The 23,549-nt window shown below is 56.2% G+C and overlaps 1 long non-coding RNA gene across 8 annotated transcripts in view; it reads right to left on the bottom strand.

Annotated features, from left to right (window-relative positions):
- LOC103352362 (uncharacterized) overlaps window positions 1-23,083 on the bottom strand; it is a 184,022-nt gene extending 160,939 nt beyond the window's left edge. For 3 of the 8 annotated variants that reach the window (XR_016219948.1, XR_016219947.1, XR_016219956.1), the window contains exon 1: window positions 22,946-23,083. This is a non-coding gene — a long non-coding RNA (uncharacterized LOC103352362). Of the gene's footprint in view, window positions 1-13,030; window positions 13,182-22,945 lie in introns of those variants that run through there. The other 5 variants (XR_016219951.1, XR_016219950.1, XR_016219949.1 and 2 more) reach the window with 3 other exon arrangements.
- Window positions 23,084-23,549: the final 466 nt, after the last annotated feature.

The following is a 23,549-nucleotide window of genomic DNA, read 5'->3' as shown; positions in this document are numbered from 1 at the left end:
AGGACAACTATGCAAAACAAGTACTATTGCCCCATTCTGCAGATAAGCAAACTGAGGTTCTAAAGGTAACTTGCTCGAAGTTACCAAGCCAGGCTTTAACGCAAGTCTAGTTTACCTAGCGTCTTTCTACGAAGTCATGGGAAAGTCTTCCTCTGCTTGGTGGGAGAGAGGCACAGTGACGCTGAGACAGCACAGAGGGCGCACAACACGAAGTGTGGACAGGCTGGAGAGCAGGACGTCTCCAACACCGTTAGGGACTGTTGGAAAAGTCATGACCCTGTGCAGTGCAGTCCCGAGTATGTGGTTGCGAGAAGGAACACTGGAGTTGGCGTGGTACTAGCTGCAGCGGCTGCCCTCCCTCACCAGGAGTCCCATCCCTAAGCAGGGTGAGAGAATGTGCAGCCCCCTCAGCAAGCAAGAGCCCAGCCTGCAGCCCAGGAAGGGACACGTCCAGAAAACGCACACAACGTGAAGCAGATACCAAGGAAACTGCGGGTGAGCTCTGATAGTGCCAAGAACTAGCACACTGGGCTCTCCCTCCCCTCCCCCTCCCCCTCCCTGGATGGCAGACGGGTCCAGTCGGGCTCCCGTCAGGATGGGGAGCAGCACACACAGCTGCAGGGGCTGTGACTTTGGCTGCAGCAGCCAGGTCAGCTCTCCAGGGCCACCAACAGGGAGAGGAGTGTGAGGATTTGATGGATTTTACTGCTAACCCCATTGGAGGCAAAGGTAGACAGGCGCCACCTAAGGCAACCGTGAGCTCCATGAAGGAAGTCAGGGTCTGTCACTGGGCGACACAAGGGCACAGAGCGGTTCTTGGGCTCTGTTTAGTGTACTCTTCGAAGCATTCCCAAATTGGTCCCACTAAACCCTCCCCCAGGGACCTGGGGCCTGGGCAGGGAGGGGGGAACCATTATTTTGAGCGTGAAGGCTGCATTTATTTGGCCCTGTGGATCTTAAGTAACTAAAAAGTCGATTCCTACTGATGTGCACCCTGGGAGGCATCAGTGATGGCTCCAGTATCTGGGCCCCTGCCACCCACGTGGGAGACCTGGACACCTAGCCTGGCCCTGGCTGTTGCGGGCATCTGGGAGGTGACCGAGGGGACAGGGGCTTTCTGTGTCTCTGCCTCATCCATTCTCCCTTCTGTGGGTTTCTAGGGCTGTAATTTTCTTTTTCTAAAGGAGAGGCTTTCTTTTTTTTTAAGGATTATTTATTTATTTGAAAGGCAGAGAGAGAGAGAGAGAAAGATCTATCTTTCATCTGCTGTTTACTCCCTAAATGCCCACAACAGCCAGGTCTGGGCCAGTCCAAAGCCAGGAGCCAGGAACTCCAACCAGGTCTCCCACATGGGTGCAGGGGCCAAGTACGGGGTCATGACCTGCTGCCTGCCAGGGTGCAGGTGAGCAGGGGCCTGGACGGGAAGCAGAGGATCTGGGATTCCCACTGGCACTCTGATACGGGATGCTGCCCATCACAAGAAATAGCTTAACCTGCTATACCACAACACCAGCCCCTAATTTTCAATTCTTAAACATTTCTATTCACTTATTTTTATTTGAGAGATAGAAATAGATCTTCCATCTGATAGTTTACTCCCCAACAGTCCACAATAGGCAGGACAGAGCAAAGTCAGGAGCCAGGAACGCCATCTGAGTCTCACCCGTGGGTGGCAGGGACCCAGGCATCTAAGCCAGCACCCAGTGCCTCCCAGGATGCGTCAGGAAGAAGCTGGGCGGGGCTGTGGTGTCATGGTGAAGACGTCGCCTGTAGTGCCAGCAATCCCATATCAGCGCTAGTTGGATTCTCAGCTGCTCCACTTCTGATCTAACTCCCTGCTAATGTGCCTGGGAAAGCAGCAGGTCATGGCCCCTGTTCGTGGCCTCTGCACTCATGTGGGAGACTTGGAAGAAGCTCCTGGCTTTGGACCGGTCCAGCTCCAGCCATTGTGGCCATCTGGGTAGTGAACCAGCAGAGGGAAGATCTCTCCCTCTGTCTCTTCCTCTCTAACTCTGCCTTTCAAATAAATAAATATTTAAAAAAAGAACAAAACCCGGTGGGAAGCAGAGCTGGGACCCGACCCCACGCATTCTGATGTGAGAAGAGGGCACCCAAGCAGCGTCTTAACCCATGGCGGCACCAAACGCCGATCTCGTCTGACAAAGACGAGCACATTAGTGTGTAAATCTCAGTGCTCTGGGAAACAGACTGGCCCACACTCCGGTCCAGGCCCTGGCTGGCCTACAGGGTTGGCTGACAGCTTTTCAGCTCACGATCCTCCCCTTTCTCTCTTGTCAGCCAGGAGCCAGCCCAGAAACAGCCCCTGCAGATCCTGCCTCGCTGTGTGCAGTCAGCAGGAACCCCAACTTGCTCCTACCAGGGTTCAGGTAAGTAACAGGAAATGCCCAGTGCTGTGTGAGGCTTATCCCAATCCTACTTGCTAGTCTCAGCTTTCCCATGGGGCCTCTCCAATGACCCCAGAAACCTTGTATGAGCCTCTCAGGAAAACACAAGCCCTGCTGAGCCAGGATCACTCATGGCAGCAGCTCTAGGGCCACCCCACCAGCGTTCACACACCACTCCCAGCCAGAGCCCGTCTAAACGTGGCTGCTCTGAGAACCATGTGTCTGAGTTCTCCTTGCAGGATTAATCGCAATGGACTCACAGACAAGACCGGAATCCCTTTAATAGATAAATGCCTATCACGGCAGCATCTTCCGTAATGTCACTGTGACATCTCGCTGTATTTCTCTAAATATTAAACACACAAGGGAAGCGGGCATGCAGACAGTCCAGCTCCATGGCCTACGGCTGACACAGCAGACACTCTCCTGACAGCTGGATAAGGACAGCCGGGACAGAGAAGCCATCACAGGCATTAGTAACCCAGGGTCATCAGCAACCATCGACACCAAAGCCTGATGTTCTGAAGGCCACGGCTGCCAGATGGTCGTGGGCAGAACACGGTGAGCACTCGTGGTAACCGGTCACCGGGGAACCAGAGCTCTGGAACACCTGGCACACAGCAGGTTCTTTCTGACAGTGTTCCCTGAGGCGGGGAAGGTGGGGAAGGGCCAGGGAGGACTGCACATGTGAACTTCACGTGGAGGGTCGGTGAGACAAGGAGACCATTCGAGACAAGCACAGGGCTCGCTCAGTGGGAGGGAATAAACCGAGTGGACTCGGCTGATCTCTCAATCACCGTGCGAGTGCTCTGCCCTCAGCAGTGAGCCACACACACACACAGAGCACAGCTGGGTGGGCCTTGGTGCAGCGGTGAGGATGCCACCTGGGACACTCGCACCCCAGGTCAAAGCGCCTGGGCTCGAGTCTGCCGAGCCACACCTTGGGAGGCAGCAGTCACAAAGGCCTTGTGTCCACACACAGACAGTGGATCTTCCTCGCAGGTTCCAAGGAAGCATGGAGAGACTGTGGAAAGGAAGGGGCCGAGTCGCATATGGCCTCCCAGAGGTCGCAAGATGTAGGTATGGGGCGTGGTGACAAGTGGCTTGAGCAGGTGGACAATGAGTGCAGGCTTGAGACATGATGGGCGTGACTGGGGCACCCCAGTGGAGTGGAGACTTGGGGGCCTTTGGCCGGGACATGTGAGGGAGGGCAGAAGCAGGCTCTGGGACGTGAAGAGAAATCGTCACCCTGGTCATCCAGGGAGCCAAGGCAGGGGATCACCAAGACAGGTGCTAGCCATGATCAAGGGCCCAGCAGGGGAAGCAGTGCAGGAGGAACAGACAGGAGAGGCAGTGGAGGAGGAGGCAGAAAGCACAGGAGCTGGGAGAAGGGACTTCCACAGCAAGGGGCAGGCAACCGTGTGAAGCGCTGGAGAGAAGCCAGGATCGGAGGGTGTGGGGTCTCAGAACAGAACAGCCTGGTCCCCTTCCTTCCGCACCTTTGTTAGCACGCGAGAAGCAGGAGAGACAAAGTGCCTGCTATAGATCACAGAGCCAGGGGGCAGGTGCACTGCTCCTTGAGCAGCGCGGTGTTGTGGAAGGGAGTAGGGGAAACTGTCCCTAGGAAGGCAGCCAGGGCTCCACCAGGGGATCTTGACCAGGGCCGGGGCACCACTCTGGGGAAGGGGAAACTGTCCCTAGGAAGGCAGCCAGGGCTCCACTGGGGGGATCTTGACCAGGGCCGGGGCACCACTCTGGGGAAGGGGCTCACCAAGGGGTCCCGCGTGTGGTGGGCACCCAACCAGAGCTTCCTGGGGAACCTGAGAGGGCGCTTTCTGCTGTGTGCCCTTCTGCCTGGCTCAGTCACTGACCAGCAATCATGAGAAATCCCTCCCCCAACAACTGAACTGTGTCCAATGAAATTCCTTTCTGGTAACAGAATTAATAACCAATAAATTTAATAAAAACCCCAATTAAAAAGCAAGCCTCCCACTGCTTAGGCCCCGCCGACCACCTACAAATACCACGGAAGGTCCTGAGGCATGTGGCTCTGCCCCGGTGTCAGCTCCACCGGCACCAAGACCTGGCTCTCGGCGCGATCACCGGCGAGCGCCATTTAGGGAGATGTGTTAGTCTGCGTCGTTCCTTCCTCTTGCTCTTTTTCTTTCTTTTTTTTTTTTAAGACTTACTTATTGATTTATTTGAAAGGCAGAGTTAGAGAGAAAGGAACAGATAGAGGGAGGGAGAGAGGGAGAGAGGGAGAGAGAAATCTTTTTCTGTTCACTCCCCAAATGGCTGCAATACCCAAGGCTGGGCAAGGCTTAAGTCAGGAGCCAAGAGCTTCTTCATCCTGGTTTCCCACATGGATGGCTGGGAATAGCTTTTACTGGTTTTCCCAGGCCATTAGCAGGGCCCTGGATCAGAAGCGGAATAGCTGAGACTCGACCCCATGTCTATATGAGATGCTGGTGTCGCAAGCTGCAGCTTGACCTGGGCACCACAACACCGGCCCCTCCTCCTTGCTTCACAAATACATGTTAGGAAGATGGATAAGAAGCTGTCCCTGCACCTACGGGAGAACACCTTGGAAGAGATGCCCATTGCACGCAGGCCCTCTGTAAGGCACTTGCGGTGGCCTGAACTGGCTGTACAGGGGCCCACTGCAGCCAGGACACCAGGACATGGGCCATACCGGACCTGCTCCGCTGCACTTGGAGCCCCTGTGACCATGGCTCCTGGCCTCCCCCAGCAGGCTCCCTGGGAGGCAAGGCTGTACAGGAGCAGAAACTGACCGGACTCTGGAGAGACCCAAGGTCCCGTGCCCTTGAAATCTGATTGAGTGGTGCATCCGCACAACAACAGCAAGCAATGGGACACGGAAAATTGTCACAAACAGTGCTTGAAGCTGAGAGTAAGGTCGCAGCAGCCTGACCCCTGACCCTGGACTTTAACCTCCCTACCTCTCGCTCCTAACCTGCGCTGACTGCCACTGTGCACGCCCCGTGGCGGGAAGACAGCTCCGGCTCTGCTCCAGGCACGCCCGGCAGAACACCACGGCGGACTGTTGCCGGGCAACCGCAGCTCAGACGCTTTGTTTGGGGAGCATTCTGAGGATGATTACACTTGCGGGGGTATTTTTTTTTCCCATGGCGCCTATTCCTGGAGGCTGTAAATATTCATTGGAGTTTTGCATAGATGAGGGAAATGCTATTTAAATGAGCGGGGAGGGGATCTGCAGACGCATCACCACCCTCCATTCTGTCCAGACAACAGTGCTGTGCTGGCTTGCTTCGGGGACACAGAACAATGGGGGCAGGAGAAGATGCAGTTTACAAAGGCAGCTAGTGAACACCGAGTCGCCAGGCGCGTCCGCCCACCTGCCCCGCCCCACGCTCGCAGAGCCACACTTGGCCTGGCTCAGCTGAAAGAGGCACCTGCGAATCCGAGTGCTGACTGTGAAAGGCAGTGGGAAGGAACGCTTCCTCCGGAAGGGTCTGGAGCCTCCGGGGTGGGAAAGGCAGGCAGCGAGAGCCGCCCAGGCTGGGGACACACACCCTCCTGCACACACATGCTCCGGGGGCCTTGGCAGGATTTTTTCCTTAGGGACCTGGGGAGCCAAGGTGGAAACCGTGACTCTTCCAGCAGCTTTCCCCTGTGCCTAAGTGCACCACTGAGGTCCACTTCCCAGTCCAGGTGTGTCTGGGCCTTGGTGGCCACCTCCCAGGGGAAGCCTCCCCTAGGGGCCGTCCCCTCCACCTGGCTGTGGTGAGGTCAGCAGCCTCTGGCACCTGATGGCAGGGCTCAGGCTCGACCCGAACTCTGCCCTCAGGGACGCATCCATGGATAGAGTACAGGCCTCTGGGCCCTCTGACGACGGGCCCCAGGCGGGTGCTCAGTCCTAACAGCATCCAGGTCGACTCCCAGCAGAGGGTTCCCAGCTGGCAACTGAGAACCCAGGCTCACTCGGGCACTCTCGCACAGGAGGCTGCTGCAGGGCGCAGGATTCCTCCTCCTTCCTGGTTTCACTCAGGAATACCAGCTAGCTACGTATGTTCACTTAGAGGACGTGGCGGGAGACGACTCAAATGCCCAGCACCAAAGCTGGGCGTAGAGACAGAGGAGACACAGGACAGGGGTGCAGGGTGAGGTGAGGGGAAGGAGAAAGGAGACAGAGGGGCAGGGGTGCAGGGTGAGGGGAGGGGGGGAGAGAGCAGACAGAGGGGCAGAGTGAGGGGAGGGGAGGGAGAGAGCAGACACAAGGGCAGAGTGCAGAGTGAGGGGAGGGGAGGGAGAGAGCAGACAGAGGGGCAGAGTGCAGAGTGAGGGGAGGGAGAGAGCAGACAGAGGGGCAGAGTGCAGGGAGAGGGGAGGGGAGGGAGAGAGGGGACACAGGACGGGTGCAGAGTGAGGGGAGGGAGGGAGAGAGGAAACACAGGGACAGGGGTGCAATGAGGTGAAGGAGCGTGAGAGCAGACACAGGGGCAGGGGTGCAGGGTGAGGGGGGAGCAGGGAGAGAGGAGTCACAGGGGTGCAGAGTGAGGTGAGGGAGCATGAGAGCAGACATGGGGGCAGGGGTGCATGGGGAGGGGAGGGAGAGAGCAGACACAGGGGCAGGGTGCAGAGTGAGGTGAGGGGAGGGAGAGAACAGACACAGGACAGGGATGCAGGGTGAAGTGAGGGGAGGGAGAACAGACACAGGACAGGGATGCAGGGGGAGGGGAGGGAAGGGAGAGCAGACACAGGACAGGGGTGCAGGGGGGGGGGAGGGGAGGCAGAGAGGAGACACGGGGCAGGGGTGCAGCTTCTTTATGCAGTAGTAATCATTGAGTGAAACGGCCAACCAGAAACAACCAGCAGACACGCAAGCGTGCGTGTAGCCAAAGAGGGGCCAGCCTCCTGGGGAGAAAGTTCCAGGACACAACCATCAGACGGGCAGGTGGAAGGGTTTGGGGAGACCATATGGCCGCCTTCTGTCTTCCAATGTACTGCGAGATTCTGTTTTGCAAAAATCCCTTCAAGAAACAAGTTGATTTCTAAACGATCAATCATGGCAAGGAAAACGCTTGCGATGCCTTCGCTCATGCAAAGGTGACTACGCTTCGGTTTCTGACTCGCACACCTGTCGGAGAGACCTCCGAGGAAGCAGGGGTGCGGAGGGACTTCAGGCCTGTTTCCCTAGGAGTCAGGGGTGCATGCTACCCCAAACTCACAGCGGAGGACTCGCTGGTACCCCCCACAGCCTGAAACCACGAGGGTGCAAACCCAGCGCCGAGCAGACGTAAATGCACGATAATGAGAAACAGCGACGTTTCTGGAAAGCGCTGGAAAAGACTTTTTTCTCCCTCAGGAAGGCCAAACATATGATTCTCATTCTCACATCGTGACAGAGACGCCGCCTGCGCTCTGCGCCGCGCAATGGCTGCCTGGGATTCCAACAGCCCAGACGTGGCGCGGACTGTGGATCATGCCTCTCTGAGCCTGGCGGAATCGACACCCTGGCTGACAAGACGGCACGGTGTTGACAGCAAGTGTGTACTACATTCTCAAGAAGTAGTTCCTGCTTTCAGGTTGGGAGACGAGACACCCACAGCCCTTCAGGACGCCGGGAAGCGCGGTCCTATCCCAGGGCCCCACACAGCCTGACATCGGCAGGGACTCCTCTGCCTCCGCTCTCCCCCGGCCACGAGGATCAGACCCCGCGAGTCCTCGGGCTCCTTCCTGGGGGCAGCCGAGGTCACCTCCTGGAGGTTTCAGCCCCTAAGTCACTACGTGGCCCTGACATTGTCCTGTGCTGCCCTTGGCTGAGACATGGCTGGCTCCTGGGACATCGCACCAGGGGCCCACCTGGGATCCCACATCCCAGCTGTTAGAACTGAACAGAATGGTGTTTCTACACCCATGCAAGCGCGTCTTATACAAACCAATGCTAAACATCCAGTGAGGACCAGGTGTGGCGGAGTTGGGTAAGCTGCCACCTGGGACACTCCCCTCCTACATTCAGTGCCTGGGTTCCACTCCCCACCCCACTTCCAATCCCAGCTTCCTGCTGATGTGCATCCTGGGAGGCAGCAGGTGATGGCTCAAGTATCTGGGTCCCCGCCACCCACCCGGGAGACCCACATGGAGCTCTAGGGTCCTGGTCTCAGCCTGGCTCAGGACTAGCTATTGCAGGTATGTGCAAAGTCAACCTGCAGAAGGAATATTTCTCTGTATCTCTATCTCTTTCTGTCTCTGTTATTCTTCCATTCAAATAAGTGAAAATAACCAAACTTTAACACATCCAGTGAGAAACTTTAGCCAGCATCTAGATGACCCAACTGCTGCAACAACACAGAATTCATGGGTCTATGAATTTCTACTTTTTAGAAACAAGTAAATTCATCTATTTTATTTGAAAGGCAGAAGACAGGGAGGATAGAAAATGCTTCTACCCATTGGCTCACCTCCCAAATGCCTGAAACGACCAAGGCTGGAATGGGCAGAAGCCGGGAGTCAGGAACTCAGTCTGGGTTTCCTCCATGGGTGGCAAGGACCCAAGTACCTGAGCCGTCCCCTTGCCCCCTGTGTCTGCATGACCAGGAAGCTGGAGTCGGGAGAGAAGCCACAACTTGAAACTGGGCACTGCAGTACGGGACGTGGGCATCCCAAAGGGCACCCCAACCACTGCGCCACATGCCCCTCTCTCTCCCTCTGTCTCTCACCCTATTGTGGGCGAGACTGTGGGAGAGAGCCTGGGGAGGTTGCACTGTCCTCAGCAGAAAGGAAAACAAGTACCGCAACACCAAAGACACAACAAACCAAGAGGCTCATCAGAGTCTTTCCGGGCTTCTCTGTGCTGTCCCCATCACCAATCTGGACCATAGCTACAAGACAGCATCACAAGTGTGGGCCAGGGCAAAGCTGCTCACATTCTGGGGCCAGGCCAGGGGCGCGCCCTGCTCTCCCCACTGAGTCCACTGACTGGCATCGGACCTACACACGCCGACGGTCAGCTCCAGGAGGAACTCATCACTGGTCCAGTTCTAAGGCATCCTCTTCTGCGATGCATCGACAGTCTTGCAGACACAGCCACATGCCTTCCGGGTTATTTAATCTTATATCCCACATGGCTCAGGGAATGGGAAGGGTGTTTATAACTTTTCAATGCAACCGAGATCCTTCGAAGCTTATAAAACTGTAATGAGTGAAAATCTGGGTAAAATACAGGCTTTTAAGCCATTTCCCCTTATGAACATGCTAACAGTAGAAACCTCATTTTATTTTATAGCTTAGCGTTCCTGAAGGTACCCAAGACGACGGCAATCAATATCTGTGTGAACACAACATGAGAAATCCATCCTTGCAGCCCTGAGAACCGGGAGAAGCTGCCGAACCCCTCCACCCCCAAATGCCCTGAAGCCTCGCACAGCTGGGTGTGTCTTGAAGTCGGAAACCCTCCAGCTTCTGGAAAATCAGCAGCTCTGAAAGTATTTACAGACTCCCAACACTCCCTGCACTGCTCTACAAATGCACCATGGACTGATACAGTCCCGTACAAATATCCATGCATTGCTTTCTTGGCTTCTTGTGAACTCTGGGCCACTGAAGACACAACTAAGGGGCCAGCTTTGTGGTGCAGTGGGCAAAGCCGCCACCTGGGACATCAGCATCCCACAGGGGCGCCACTCGTGTCCTGGCTGCCCCACTCCCGATCCAGCTCCTTGCTAATGTGCCCAGGAAAGCAATGGAAGGTGGCCCAAGTCCTGGGCCCTTGCACCTATGTGGAAGACCCAGATAGAGCTCCTGGCTCCGGCCTGGCACAGCCCTGGCCATTACAGCCATTTGGAGAGTGAACCAATGGATGGAAAATCTCTGTCTTTCCTTCTCTCTCTGTAATGGCATAGGACAGGATGGGACGGGACGGGATGGTAAAGGAAAGAGAAGGGAAGGGAAAAAGAAAGAGAAAGGAGGAGAGGGGAGGGGAGGGGAGAGAAAGAAAGAGAGAGGGAGAGAGGGAAAGAGGGAGGGAGGGAGAGAGGAAGGGAGGGAGGGAGGAAGAGGGAGAGAGAGGGAGAGAGGGAGGGAGAGAGGGAGAGAGAGAGGGAGAGAGAGAGGGAGAGAGAGAGGGAGAGAGAGAGGGAGAGAGGGAGGGAGAAAGAGAGAGAGAGAGAAGGAAAGAAAAAATACTAATAATTAAAGCACTTCCATGGAAGCAAGCCCAAACTGAGAAGGCTCAGTCCACAGAGGCCCATCTTCTCAGAACCTGTAATTACTGTTGCTTCACTTAGCACATTAAATAATGAGTGACTATTATTTGGGGAACGCACTGTGGTGTGGGCACAAAGAAGCACCTGTGGGACCCAATACCCAGTTTCATGGAGTAGCGGCGTCTCCCCACCCAGTAGAGAGAGGACAGATCAGCGGCACTGTCAAACTCACCCATTTTAGAAGCGACCTCGAGAGAGAATTCTCTTGACATCCTAGCCCAGGAGCCTGTAACAGCGGCTTTTAGAAGAGCGGGTTAGACACTGTGGTGAGAGCCCACGTCTGGAAACCTCCTAGGCTAACTCCCTTGTCAGAAAGCAAGAGGCCTGCACGGGGCCGCAGCCTCTCCACTTTCCCATCACTCCCGCCCGCCGTGCACTGAGAGCTGCACAGGCTCTGCTGGGCGCCTGGAGACGCGAGGGCGTGGGGGGAGGGGCTCAGGCGGAGAGACAGCCTGCAGAACCAAGCACTCCTGTCCGGCCTCGCCCTCGACGCATCCACAGCACCAAGCGCGCGCTCTCCTCACGCTGAAGTCTGCGATCGACACTCGAGACGAGAAGCCTTCAAACGTGCGTTACGGCGTGGCTGGCACGCATCCATTATTGGTGCAATCTTGGATTTCTCAGCTACTCTCTGATGCCTACGTGTGAAAAAGTCAGTATGCCTGAGCTGCATTTTCAGATGGCTGTTCGTCAATGCACGTTTGTTTGTTTTCAAAACCAACAAGGAATGCAACACCAAACAGTGTCGGCGGCTCCGTGGTGCAGGCAGCTCAGGACGAGCCACTGGTGCTGCAGAGGTGAGGAAACGCACCCGAGGTATCAGCACCTGCCCTCCAGCTGCACCTGTCTGCGCCTGTGTTGAGCGTGAAGTGCGCACACGCGGGGGCAGAGACGCGAGCCTGTCCTGACGGCCCGTGCAGAGGCTGTGTTCTCCGCAGGCGGCTCTGATCTGGAAGCGAAGCTGCAGTCTGTGAGGTCCACAGCCTTCAGAAACAGCCACGGACGGGAGCAGGCTGCACGCTCTGAATGCCAGAAATGTGGCTTCCCCTGGAGTCCACCATGCTCAGACACAGCCTGGAGTTCAAACATCGAAACACACAAACGTAAAAACTGTCTTAGGAACACCACACGCTGCATGGTTTCTTTCCTTTGAAAGATGTATGCATGTATGTGAGGGCAAACAAACATCAGGAGACAGACAGAAATCTTCCATCCCCTGGTTCACTTCCCAAATGCCTCCAACGACTGGCGCTAGGTCAGGCCAACGCACGGGGCAGGACTGGCAGTGACCCAAGTACGTGGGCCACCACCTGCTGCCTCCCAGGGTGTGTGTGAGCAGAAGCCCGATCAGACGTGGACTGGCAGGGACTGGACCAGAAACTCCAGTGCAGGACGTGAGGGCCCAGGCGACGACGGCCAACCTACTGCCCCACAGTGCCTGCCCCACCTTTTGGGAATTCTCAAAAGGAGTTCACCCCAGAGAGCAAACAAAAACGCACCCGCCATCCTCACTGAGTGCGTGTCCCTCCAGGGCCTGAGGGTGCCACCTTCCACTCCCTGAGGCGCAGACGCAAGGCCACCTGGGAGTCCTGAGGCCTCACCCTCTCGCTGCTCTCTGGCGCCACCACCCCTACACACCAGGAGAGAGTTAGCAAACAACAGCCCCTCACGCTGAAGCCAGGGGGAGGTTCAGCCTCCAACAGCAGAGAGAACAGAAACGCACAGCGGGAAACGAGCGCCGGCTGCCTCCAGCGCCAAAGCAGGCTCGAGGCTTCACATCCGACCACGGACTCCACGAGAGCCCACAGCACCACGACAGTGGGCAGCTGCCCCGGCTGTCCCCATGGCCCGGAGGTGGAGGGCCCACTGGACGGTGGGACAGGGGTCAGCTTCTGACCACAGCTTCCTCCGAACACTTGACCCCTAACTTTGCTGTCAACCAAAGCCGCTGAGCCCCGTGGGAAAGGGACAGCACTTAGCTCTGGCTGAGGTCCCCTCCACGCCTACTATGCTGGCATCATCTTGGGGATGTCTGGGGACAGGGGAGGCGGCTCGCCGGCCCTACTGACCCACTGAACCCGTCATTCACTCTCAGAGAGGCAAGACAAGCGCGGGCACGTCTCGACCCACGGGCGCCTGGCAGCGGGCGGGCGGGTGGGTGTTCCGCGGCGACAGCACGCGTCCGGCGTGGCCGCACGGGTCACGGCCACGGCTCGCACCTCAGGCCACGCAGGCGCACCGGCCCTCCGCGCCGCGGCCCGAGCGCGCCCCTTCCCGCCCACGCCAGAGGTCCCTGGGCGACCGCGGACACGAGGCGCCAGCTCTCAGCCCCCACACGCGCCCCCTCCCCGGCAGGTACCCCCGTGCCGCCGCGCCCACCTGGGTCCCGCGTCCGCCGCCATTTCTCGGAGAACCCACCGGCAGGCCCACGCGGCGGCGGTTGCGCTTCCGGCTGACCCGGAAGGGAAACCGATGTGAGCCCGGCGTGACCCTCGACCTCAGGTCACCACCCTCCTGGAAGCCCAGAACCGAGCCCAGAACCAAACGTGGGCCATGAGGAGCGAGGCAGCCGGCCCTGGGTGAGGGGCTGGGTGTGCGGCAGCTCCGTGCAGGGCCCTGGGCGCCGGCCGCGTCCCGCACTGCCCGCTCCGGCCGCAGGACCGGGCCCGGCCCCCGAGGGCCTGGTGTGCCAGCCGGGCGCTCCCCCTGAGGCGGGCTCAGCCCTGGGACACTACGCCCCGGGGCTGGCGGCCCTGTGGGACGCGGGCATCCTAGCAGTGAGCAGGCTCACAGGCTCACCCCCTCACCCCTTCACAGGCTCACCCCTCACCACCTCACCCCTTCACAGGCTCACCCCTTCACAGGCTCACCCCCTCACCACCTGACCTCCTCACCACCTCCAGGGAACCGCCGCCTGCCTCACCACACTCGCCAGCAGCAGCCAGGACAGGTCGTTCCTCCAGGGCTGCTTGTACTGAATGGAAGTCGAGGGTCGAAGGCGTGAGGCAGACGGGGGCCCTCCCAAGACGAACTCTGCATGTCTGGAGATAGTAACCAACTTGGTCTTCGAAAGCCCTGCTTCTATGTGTAGGTAATATGGTGAGTGAGCAAGAGGGAAACTGACGTCACAGCCTGTGACGTCGCCGCGTAACACGTCACTGGGTAAAACAATGTCACTGCAGAGGTGGTGATGTCACCGCATAACGATGCCACTGCTGAGGCGGTAAAGTCACCATGTAATAATCCACTGCAGGGGTGGTGACGTCACCATGTAACACGATGCCACTGCAGAAGGGGTGACGTCACCGTGTAACACAGTGCCACTGCAGAGGGGGTGATGTCACCTCATCACAGGATGCCACTACAGAGGGGGTGACGTCACAGCACAACACAATACCGCTGCAGAGGGGTGATGTCACCGTGTAACACGATGTCACTACATTCTTCTTTATGTGTTATTTTCCATTTCCACAATGGTTAGAAACGTGCATCATTAATGTTGGTCTTATAGGTGACAGCTCACATTCATTGCTCAGCATCCCATCTCAAATAACTGCACAGTGACTTTTGTTTTCACTCAAATTTTTTGTCTTTATTTTTATTTGACTTGAAAAGCCGGGAGACATACAGAGATCTTCCATCTGCTGGTCACTCCTCAAATGCTGCAACGGCAAGGGCTGGGCCAGGCTGGAGCCAGGAGCCAGGAACATAATTTAGATCTTCCACAGGGGTGGCAGGAACTGAACTCCCTGAGCTACCACCGCTGCCTTCCAGCTCTGCATTGGCACCCCAGGTAGTGTCTTGGAGTGCAGCAGCACTGTGACATGGGAGCCAGGCACTCCCCTCCCCAGCTGCTGCTGGCCCATAAGCCCACCCCGTTCCCCCTCTTAAAGGAATATCTGCACAGCAATTTCTGTTCACAGGTTTCTCTTGTAGCAAGAAAGGGCCACTTGTGGTCACTAAAGTATTTTTCCCATCACCTCTCAAATGTTGGCCTGGGTTTGGAATTCACTTTCCCTATCAGGCACATGGGGTAGAGAAATTCCTCAGATGTGTCCACTGACGATAAACAGGCCAGCCCGGGAGCGTGGCGCTCTGCCAGTCACGCTGACACCTCTGTCCTACCACACAGCAAGTGGCACGTTCTGACCCTCAGCACCGCACTCCCCTCACAAAGGAGCCAAGGACGCCCACCTGTGAGGGGAGCAGGGAAGACGCAGCAAAGACCTCCCTGGGAGGCTCCCCTACATGGATGCAAATAAAGCAAATCAAAAGGAATCAAAAAACCAAGCGTGTTGCTGCTAAATTAGACTTTTAAATACGCTACTGATATCAGAGGAGTTTTAGTGCAATTGTCTCCTTAAATTTGGCAGGGAAATCATTAATCATTTGATGTTAAATTTATACAGATTGTTGGATATATGAGTGGCACCGAGGTTACATGGCAGTGAGCCAGAAGGGAGAGAGAGAGAGACAACAGTGGCCATATGCCCTTCAAGGGACACTCACAACATGGGTGGGGCCACCCTGCTTATTTCTAGTTTGCTCCTGGGACTCTTGCTTACCTCAGTCACAAGTAGGAGCTTAAGCATCTAGCCAGGAACGAAGATAGAAAGTGATTCCAGTACCAGGCAGATTTTCACAGCCGCCAGCCCAGGGCGGACGCCAGGGTTATATAACTACAGACGCAGCTGTTGATGGAGCAGTCTCCAGTTGTCCCCAGGTCATGGGTCCTGTGGTCCCGATGCAGCAAAGCATCCTGGGGACATGGAGGTCCTGCTCTGATAAGGCTGTATAAGTGCCATGTGACCACTGCCCCGGCCATGGTCCTTCCTGCCTCCTGGCATGGCCACACTGAACTCTGTCCTCTCCTGCTGCTGGGCCCAACAGCAGCACCAGAGAGAATGACCAGCCAGGCTCAGGAAGCCAAAGAAAAAGAAAGCCACAGAGAAAAGGGGCCCCGAAACATGCTCACTTTACTCAGCATTTTTGCATTGGTGATCTTAAGCTCTTGGGATCACCACTGTAAACCTAGAGACCAGATCCTGGGCCTGCCGCCCCTAGTGACTCAGCCTTGCCATCCCATCGTCCAGATGTCCCAGCAGCACTTGGTCAGTCGTCCACCTGGTTCTCAGCACACGTGTGTGCATCAGGTCGAGACACCACTGGAGACGCCAGATTTGGTCCCTGCCAACCCTACAGAAGAGGCCAGACATGGTCCCTGCCATCCAACCCCACACCCTCCCCATCAGCTCCTCTCTAGCCAGGGCCGCCGATGTTCCCTTCTCAGGTGATGTGAGAGCCTGACAGGCGTCCTAGGGCCAGAGTGGAAGCTGGGACAGGCCTGCACAAGGAACACATTCCCCCTGTCCCTGCCTCACTCCACACATTTCCCTTCCCGACCTTCAGCCCTCACCCTCCGCCCTTGCTGCTGCCAAAGCCACGGCTGCCCTAACTACACTGTGTCTGCAGCCCTGGAGTCCACCAGTCACAGAATTCAGCACAGGATTCCCCACGCACCACCAGAGCATCCAAAAACATTTGGTCCAGCGGTGAAGACACTTGGAGGAACTCCAGATGCCTCACCGGAATGCCTGGGTTTTGAATCCTGGCTCGAGCTCCCTGCTTATGCACACCTTGGGAAGTGGTGTGGCTGGCTCAAGTGCTTCAGCCCCTGCCACTTACAGGGGAGACCAGGATGGTGCTCCAGGCTCCTTGCTTCAGCCTGGAGCAACCCCAGCCACCGTGGCCACTCGGGGAGTAAACCAGCAGATACATCTGTCTCTCTCTTCCTCTCCCTCTGTAACTCTTCTCATTCGAATAAATAATCTTTAAAAAAAAAAAAAAAAGCAAATGACCATAAAGTTCCCGTCTACCTAGAGCCCCGGGGAGAGCTCATCCTGGAGGGGTCAGGCCCTCTGTCTTTCTGGGAGGTCCGTAAACAGCAAATGCACCTTGTTGATGATTAAGTTTGCCCTGACGTGTAACGTGCCGTGCACAGGTGCATAGATGGATGTGTGTGTACCAGCCTGACATGTGATTGCCATGCACAGGTGCATAGATGGATGTGTGTGCACCAGCCCTGACATGTAACATGCCGTGCACAGGTACATAGATGGATGTGTGTGCACCAGCCCTGACGTGTAACATGCCGTGCACAGGTGCATAGATGGATGTGTGTGTACCAGCCTGACATGTGATTGCCATGCACAGGTGCATAGATGGATGTGTGTGCACCAGCCCTGACATGTAACATGCCGTGCACAGGTACATAGATGGATGTGTGTGCACCAGCCCTGACGTGTAACATGCCGTGCACAGGTACATAGATGGATGTGTGTGTACCAGCCCTGACGTGTAACATGCCGTGCACAGGTACATAGATGGATGTGTGTGTACCAGCCCTGACATGTAACATGCCATGCACAGGTGCATAGATGGATGTGTGTGTACCAGCCCTGACGTGTAACATGCCATGCACAGGTGCATAGATGGATGTGTGTGTACCAGCCTGACATGTGATTGCCATGCACAGGTGCATAGATGGATGTGTGTGCACCAGCCCTGACATGTAACATGCCGTGCACAGGTGCATAGATGGATGTGTGTACCAGCCCTGACGTGTAACATGCCATGCACAGGTGCATAGATGGATGTGTGTGTACCAGCCCTGACGTGTAACATGCCGTGCACAGGTGCATAGATGGATGTGTGTACCAGCCCTGACGTGTAACATGCCGTGCACAGGTGCATAGATGGATGTGTGTGTACCAGCCCTGACGTGTAACATGCCGTGCACAGGTACATAGATGGATGTGTGTGTACCAGCCCTGACGTGTAACATGCTGTGCACAGGTACATAGATGGATGTGTGTGTACCAGCCTGACATGTAACATGCTGTGCACAGGTGCATAGATGGATGTGCGTGTACCAGCCCTGACGTGTAACATGCCGTTCACAGGTGCATAGATGGATGTGCGTGTACCAGCCCTGACATGTAACATGCCGTGCACAGGTACATAGATGGATGTGCGTGTACCAGCCCTGACATGTAACATGCCGTGCACAGGTGCATAGATGGATGCGTGTACCAGCCCTGACATGTAACATGCCGTGCACAGGTGCATAGATGGATGTGTGTGTACCAGCCCTGACATGTAACATGCTGTGCACAGGTACATAGATGGATGTGTGTGTACCAGCCCTGACGTGTGACTACTGTACACAGGTGCAAAGACAGATGTGCGTGTACCAGCCCTGACGTGTAACATGCTGTGCACAGATGCATAGAAGGAGTCAATCACTTGGTGTCCCAGGCCCCGTTTCAGACAGTGAGGGAATTGACTTATGTGGACATGGAGCCATGCCCACAATGTCTCACACACACCCAACCACACAGAGGAATTTTGCCCACTGGTAAAAAGTCAGGCAACTGAGAGAGGCTGGACAACGGATCAAACGCCTCAGCTGGGCAGGGCTCTCCCAGGACCTACCATCAGGTGCTCTAGGCAGCTGTTTGTTTCTTTTTTTCTAAGATTTATTTATCATTTACTTGAAAGGCAGAGTTACAGAGAGGCAGAGAGAGAGAGGTCTTCCATCCACTGGTTCACTCCCTGGATGGCTGCAACAGTTGGAGCTGTGCCAATCCAAAGCCAGGAGCTGGGAGCTTCTTCGTGGTCTCCCACATGGGTACAGGGGCCCAAAGACTCGGGACATCCTCCACTGCTATCCCAGGCCATAGTAGAGAGCTGGATAGGAAGTGGAGCAGCCTGGACTCAAACCCATGCGCATATGGGATGCCAGCGCTTCAGGCCAGGGCTTTAACCCACTGCGCCACAGCACTGGCCCCAGGCAGGTGCTTCTTGGCACTAAGGGCTGGAGGGGGCAGAAGGGGGCCTCTCGTCTTCTCCAAGGGCTCCCACAGGCTGGACAGCTGGACTGGGGCGGGACACACAGCCCTGTCAGGCACGTATCACCTTCTCAGTGACCTTAGCACCCAGGCCGAGACTGAGAGCCCAGGCCCAGCTTCTACACTCTCATGGTGTCTCACTGTCTCTCAGCCACCTTCCTTTTCTAATCTGACATACGGTGATTGTCCACACACAGGATAGTACTGTGGTGTTTCAGCACGAGTGTGCAGTGCACAGTGGTCCTGGGGGGTGGTTAACATGGGCACTCCCACCAGACACCTGCCATTTGATTTCAGTTGGCATCTCCTGGCCATCTGTAAGGTCTCTTCCAACAGGAAAATATTAGTTTTTTAAAAAGGGTTCTGTGACAGCCAGAGAGGCAGAGAGTGCTCCCATCCTCTGGTTCCCTCCCCAAATGCCAACAATGGCTGGGCTGTGCCAAACCGGGACTGGGAGCTGGGAGCTTAACCCAGGTCTTTCACATGGATGACAAGGACCCCCATACTTAAGCCATCACCACTGCCTCGCAGCGTGCATGTCAGCAGGAAGCTGGAGTCAGGACTGAACCAGAGCTACTCCAATGTGGGCCGTGAGAGTCCCAAGTGGCATCTCAACGTCTAGACCAAACGCCAGCCCCATTTAAAGATTTTTAATCAGTGGTCATGAAGATTAAGCCCATCAGGACTTTTGGACTTGGTGCCCCTAACGTTTGATCTCACGTTGATTCCAACACTTGCATGGGGTTTGAAGCAGCCACAGGGGAGTCTCGGGACCCAAGAGATGTTCAAATACAAGCTTGCCTGGCCGATCCTGGCTCTGCCTCTCCACATAGTCTGTCTTTTATAAGGCATCGTGAACATTTGCTAGAACGTAAATTAAATCTGGGAGCTTAACAGGCTCAACCATTAGCCTTCTGCAGCCCCCTGCCCTGTGCGCGCACGCTCTCTCTCTCTCTCTCTCTCTCTCACACACACACACACACACCCTGTGGTCCACGACAGCTAGATTCTGTTTATCAGATTACCCCTGGCAGAGAGCAGAGTCCTGGGGGCTGGTCTAGAAAGCCAGTCGGTTTTGATGGGAAAATGAGAATCAGAGCAGATGCTGAGCCCTGAGCACTCCCTGGGGTCTGTGGAGGAGGGAGCGCTGGGCAGTGAGAATGAAGGACCAGGGGCCAGGGCCAAGGTCCTGAGAGGGGAGAGTAGCCCCTGCCCTCCAACACCCCATCTGATGCACTTGGTGTTGAGAACCCTTTCTCTACAAGGCCGGTTCCTTCCCCCAAAGCAGGGATGTGGTCCCGTGGCCCCTGCCTAAGGAGGACACAGGCACAGCAGTGCCAGTGGCTTGTGATCCAGGTGCTCAGGCACACACATGTGGAGGCGAGCAGGGCTGAAAACTGAGTATCCAAGCTCTGGCTCAGCCACACCGCACTGGGAGAACTCTCATCCGGGAAACCATGAGCAAAACTTGCTTCTGACAAGGGGCCTGTGACCAGCAGTGCACTGGCTTGTCGATGCCATAGCTGAAGCAAATGACAGGCTTCTGTAGCCTTGAGGTGGCTGGCTTCCGGTTTGGGCACAGCACATGCTCCGTGGAAAGCAGAGGGGCCACACAGTCTGTATACAGGGGTCCTCAGCAGGCCGGCAATGCCACAACAGACACCGTGAGGATGAAGCAGTGGCCAAGGCAGACACTGTATTAACTGGGGTGACACAGCAGGCTTGACCACAAGTGCTCTGGGCTGTGTGTGTGCTCCCTCCCAAACAGCCACAGCAGACGTGTGCTTGCCTTAGCCCAGACTGTGGATGCCGATGTCAACTGTCACAGCCGCACGTGGCCAACTGCCCCTCTCACCCAGGACAGCGGGTCTGTGTTCAGCCCCGGTGCTGCACAGCAGAGTATGTGACCCATGGGAGCAGGGACCCAGGTCAGCAAGCAGAATACAGTGCAAGGCGCCCGGCTCTGTGCTGTGGCATGCCAAGGAAAAAAGTATTGAGCACTCCTGCGACATCCCCTTCTCTCCTTCCTCCCACTGGCTGGGCGTTTGACGGCAAAGGGCTCTTAAAAAATTATTTACAGATGACGGAAGCTCTGCACTTCCTAAATAGCCTAAATAAATAACAAAAAGTGACCCAAAAAAGCAGGCATAAACAAAGCACTAGTACCGAGGCTATTCTCTGGGGACTAAATTTAATGCATGCAGGATTTCCGTGCCCTGCGACACTGCTTTGCAACATCACCACAAGTCTTCTCACTGAAGAGCTAACCAGGACTGGACACATCCTGGAGAGGGCTCCCCAAGGCTCCCTCTTCCTGTAGAAATGAACTCGCCATCACCATGAAGAAGTCGGGCCCAACCCTTCCTGCACGTGATCTGTTTTCTGACTTGGGCCGAGCAGGCGACCTCTTCCTACGGTCCCAGTGCCCGTGACTCGCATCGAAGTGCAGGGCACGACTTGCGGAAGATGAACAGCAGCTATTTCGGGTCGGTGTTGTGGAGCAGTGGCTAAGCTGCCTGGCTCACTGACAACCCATGGGAGCAGCGGTTGCACTCCTGGCTGCTCCACTTTCCATCCAGCCCCCTGCTAATGCACCTGGGAAGGCAGCAGAAGACGTTCCAAGTGCTTGGGTCCCTGCACACATGTCGAGCTCCAGGCTCCTGGCTTCAGCGTGGCCCAGCCTCAGCTGTGAAGGCCATGTGGGGAGTCAACCAGTAGATACACAATCTCTCTCTCTCTCCTTTTGTCTCTCCGTTTCTAACTCTGCCTCTCAAGAAAATAAAATAAATCATAAAAAAAGGAAGGAAGCTATTTGAAGGGAGAAGTCTAACCAGGGACTAAAAGCTCACTTAAAGTAACAAAAGCAGCACCTTCCTTTCTATCACGCAGTACGGCAAGACTGCTTGGTATCATAGCTTATTGTGCGATGCACGTGTTTTAAAACTGATCCTCAGAGTGACCACAGCGCTCAGTGACTGCCTTCCCTGCTGAGTTGAATCCAGTGTGACAATCGCCATTACCAGCCTGCTGGCCTTTCTGAACACCACCACGCTGCCTGGGCTTCTGCGGTCTCCAAGGCATCGTTTGTTCTCCCACGTGCTGGCGCGGTGCCATCTCCCCCTCCGCGGACACCACACGCACACGTCTGTCTGCGGACGGTTCCCGCCTCCTGCCCACAGCCCCACACGGCTGTGTGCGCGATCTTTTCATCGACTGTCACATGACCTTCCAGGTAGCACAAGCTCCGGGGGTCCTACACGTGACTTCCCACTTACAGCTCCACCTGAGCTTTGGTCTGCACGTGTGCGTGTGTGAGTGTGTGTGCATGTGTGTCTGAAACCTGACTCCTGCGTCACCCAGAGACCTCCGATTCCCCAGGCCCCAGCAGCCTCGGGGCGTGTTTCCTATTAAGGATGCATTTTCCTCTAAGAAGTGATCTTTCTGGCCCCTGGAAGAGATTCTGTCCCCATTAAGTGCTTGTAAGAAGCTCCCTGAGGTTGGACTGAGCAGGTGTTCTCCAAGCACAGGTTGCGGTGATGCACATTATGCAACAGGAAATCAGATCAGGGCTGAGCAAACCCAGCATCTGAGGGCAGGCACAAGCGGCTCCGGGCCACTCTCCCTCGACCCTGAGCAACACGCCGTGTGCCGTCAGCGCCCTGGGTAATGGGAGCACACTCGCGGCCTCTCCCTCCTCGTTAGAGCCTTCTGTGCGCCACTGCGGGAGGCACCCCTGAGCTCCCCAGGAAATCTCAGAGCTACCGGCCTCACCACGGTTTGACACTTCCTGATGGCCCTGAGTGAAATGGGCAATGTCTGGCTGACAGGCCAGCGACAACCTGTCCAATTTGCCACAGCTGCACTGAGTCACAGCCTGCTGCAGGCTGGCCTCAAGCAAGCCACAGATCCCACCCAGCGTTTAGCTCGTGGAGCCCTGCTGAAATGCGGCACCACGTGCAAACCTCTCACTCACCGGCACAGCGAGGCTCAGCTGGGTGGACAGCACGCTGTGCACACTGAGCTGGGTGAGAGGGCAGACGGTGCTGCATTCCACAGCCCCGCAGTCTAAAAGCCACTGAGTCTCAGGGCAGGGACCCATCCACTGTCACCAGAGGACCGAGCGGCTGCATACGTAACGCGACGTGACTGAGCTCCGCTTCATTCGGGGAAGCGCCCCGCGCCCGCTCACGCAGTAGATGCAGCCACCACTGCGCTTTCTCAGCGAGGGTCTCCGCTGGGTGTCTCCTCCTTCCCACCACTGCCCAGCTCCTGCTGTGGCTCCACAGAACGTCCCTCCCAGCCCTGTCCTTGGGGTCCACTGCTCGCCTGCTGGTGATCCCGGCTGTGACAACCACAGCCTCTCTTCTCCAGTGCTTCCTCCTACCTCTACGTCATGTCCTCCTCCGGTCTCAGCCACCTGATCCAGCAGCCCTCCACCCCCGTCTCTGCGTAGCAGGGCCGTCCCCTCGGCCTTCCCACACCCTGGACTTCTGCTTCACCTGTCCCTGCCTCTCTCTGTCTCAGAGGACGTGCCTCTCTGCCCCCGGACGAGGCAGTGGCCAAGAGTAATTTTAGCACTCCATCAATGATAAGGCATCTTGCTAACCACATCCAAGCATCCAGCCCTGCACGCTGGCCAGGCAGCACAGCAAACAGCCTGGGAAATTCCTTGGGAGCCGACTGAGGAGTGTCCAGAAATGTGAAATCACAGGGCAGGCTCAGCTTTCAAAGGTGACAAGTCAGGTGGGGTCACTTCCCAGGAAGGGCAGCCTCTTCTCTGACCGTCACACCAGGCCAGGGCAAGGGCTTGGAACTGCCAGAAATGCACTTTCAGGCGGAGCCAAGTACCAAAACGTCCAAGGGAAATGGAACGCAAAGAGTAAGTTTACTTTGGTACAAGAAGAATTTTCAAGTTCACGCATGGAGGGTCTTCAGGAAGTCCCTGAAAATACGGATTGTGAAAACACGCCTGCATTTCAGATTTCGGG

This window comes from Oryctolagus cuniculus, chromosome 13 (assembly GCF_051225735.1).
Source record: "Oryctolagus cuniculus isolate XC-2025 breed Fujian yellow rabbit chromosome 13, ASM5122573v1, whole genome shotgun sequence".
In the NCBI taxonomy this organism is placed as follows: Eukaryota; Metazoa; Chordata; class Mammalia; order Lagomorpha; family Leporidae; genus Oryctolagus; species Oryctolagus cuniculus.
This window is presented reverse-complemented; position numbering and strand designations above follow the sequence as displayed.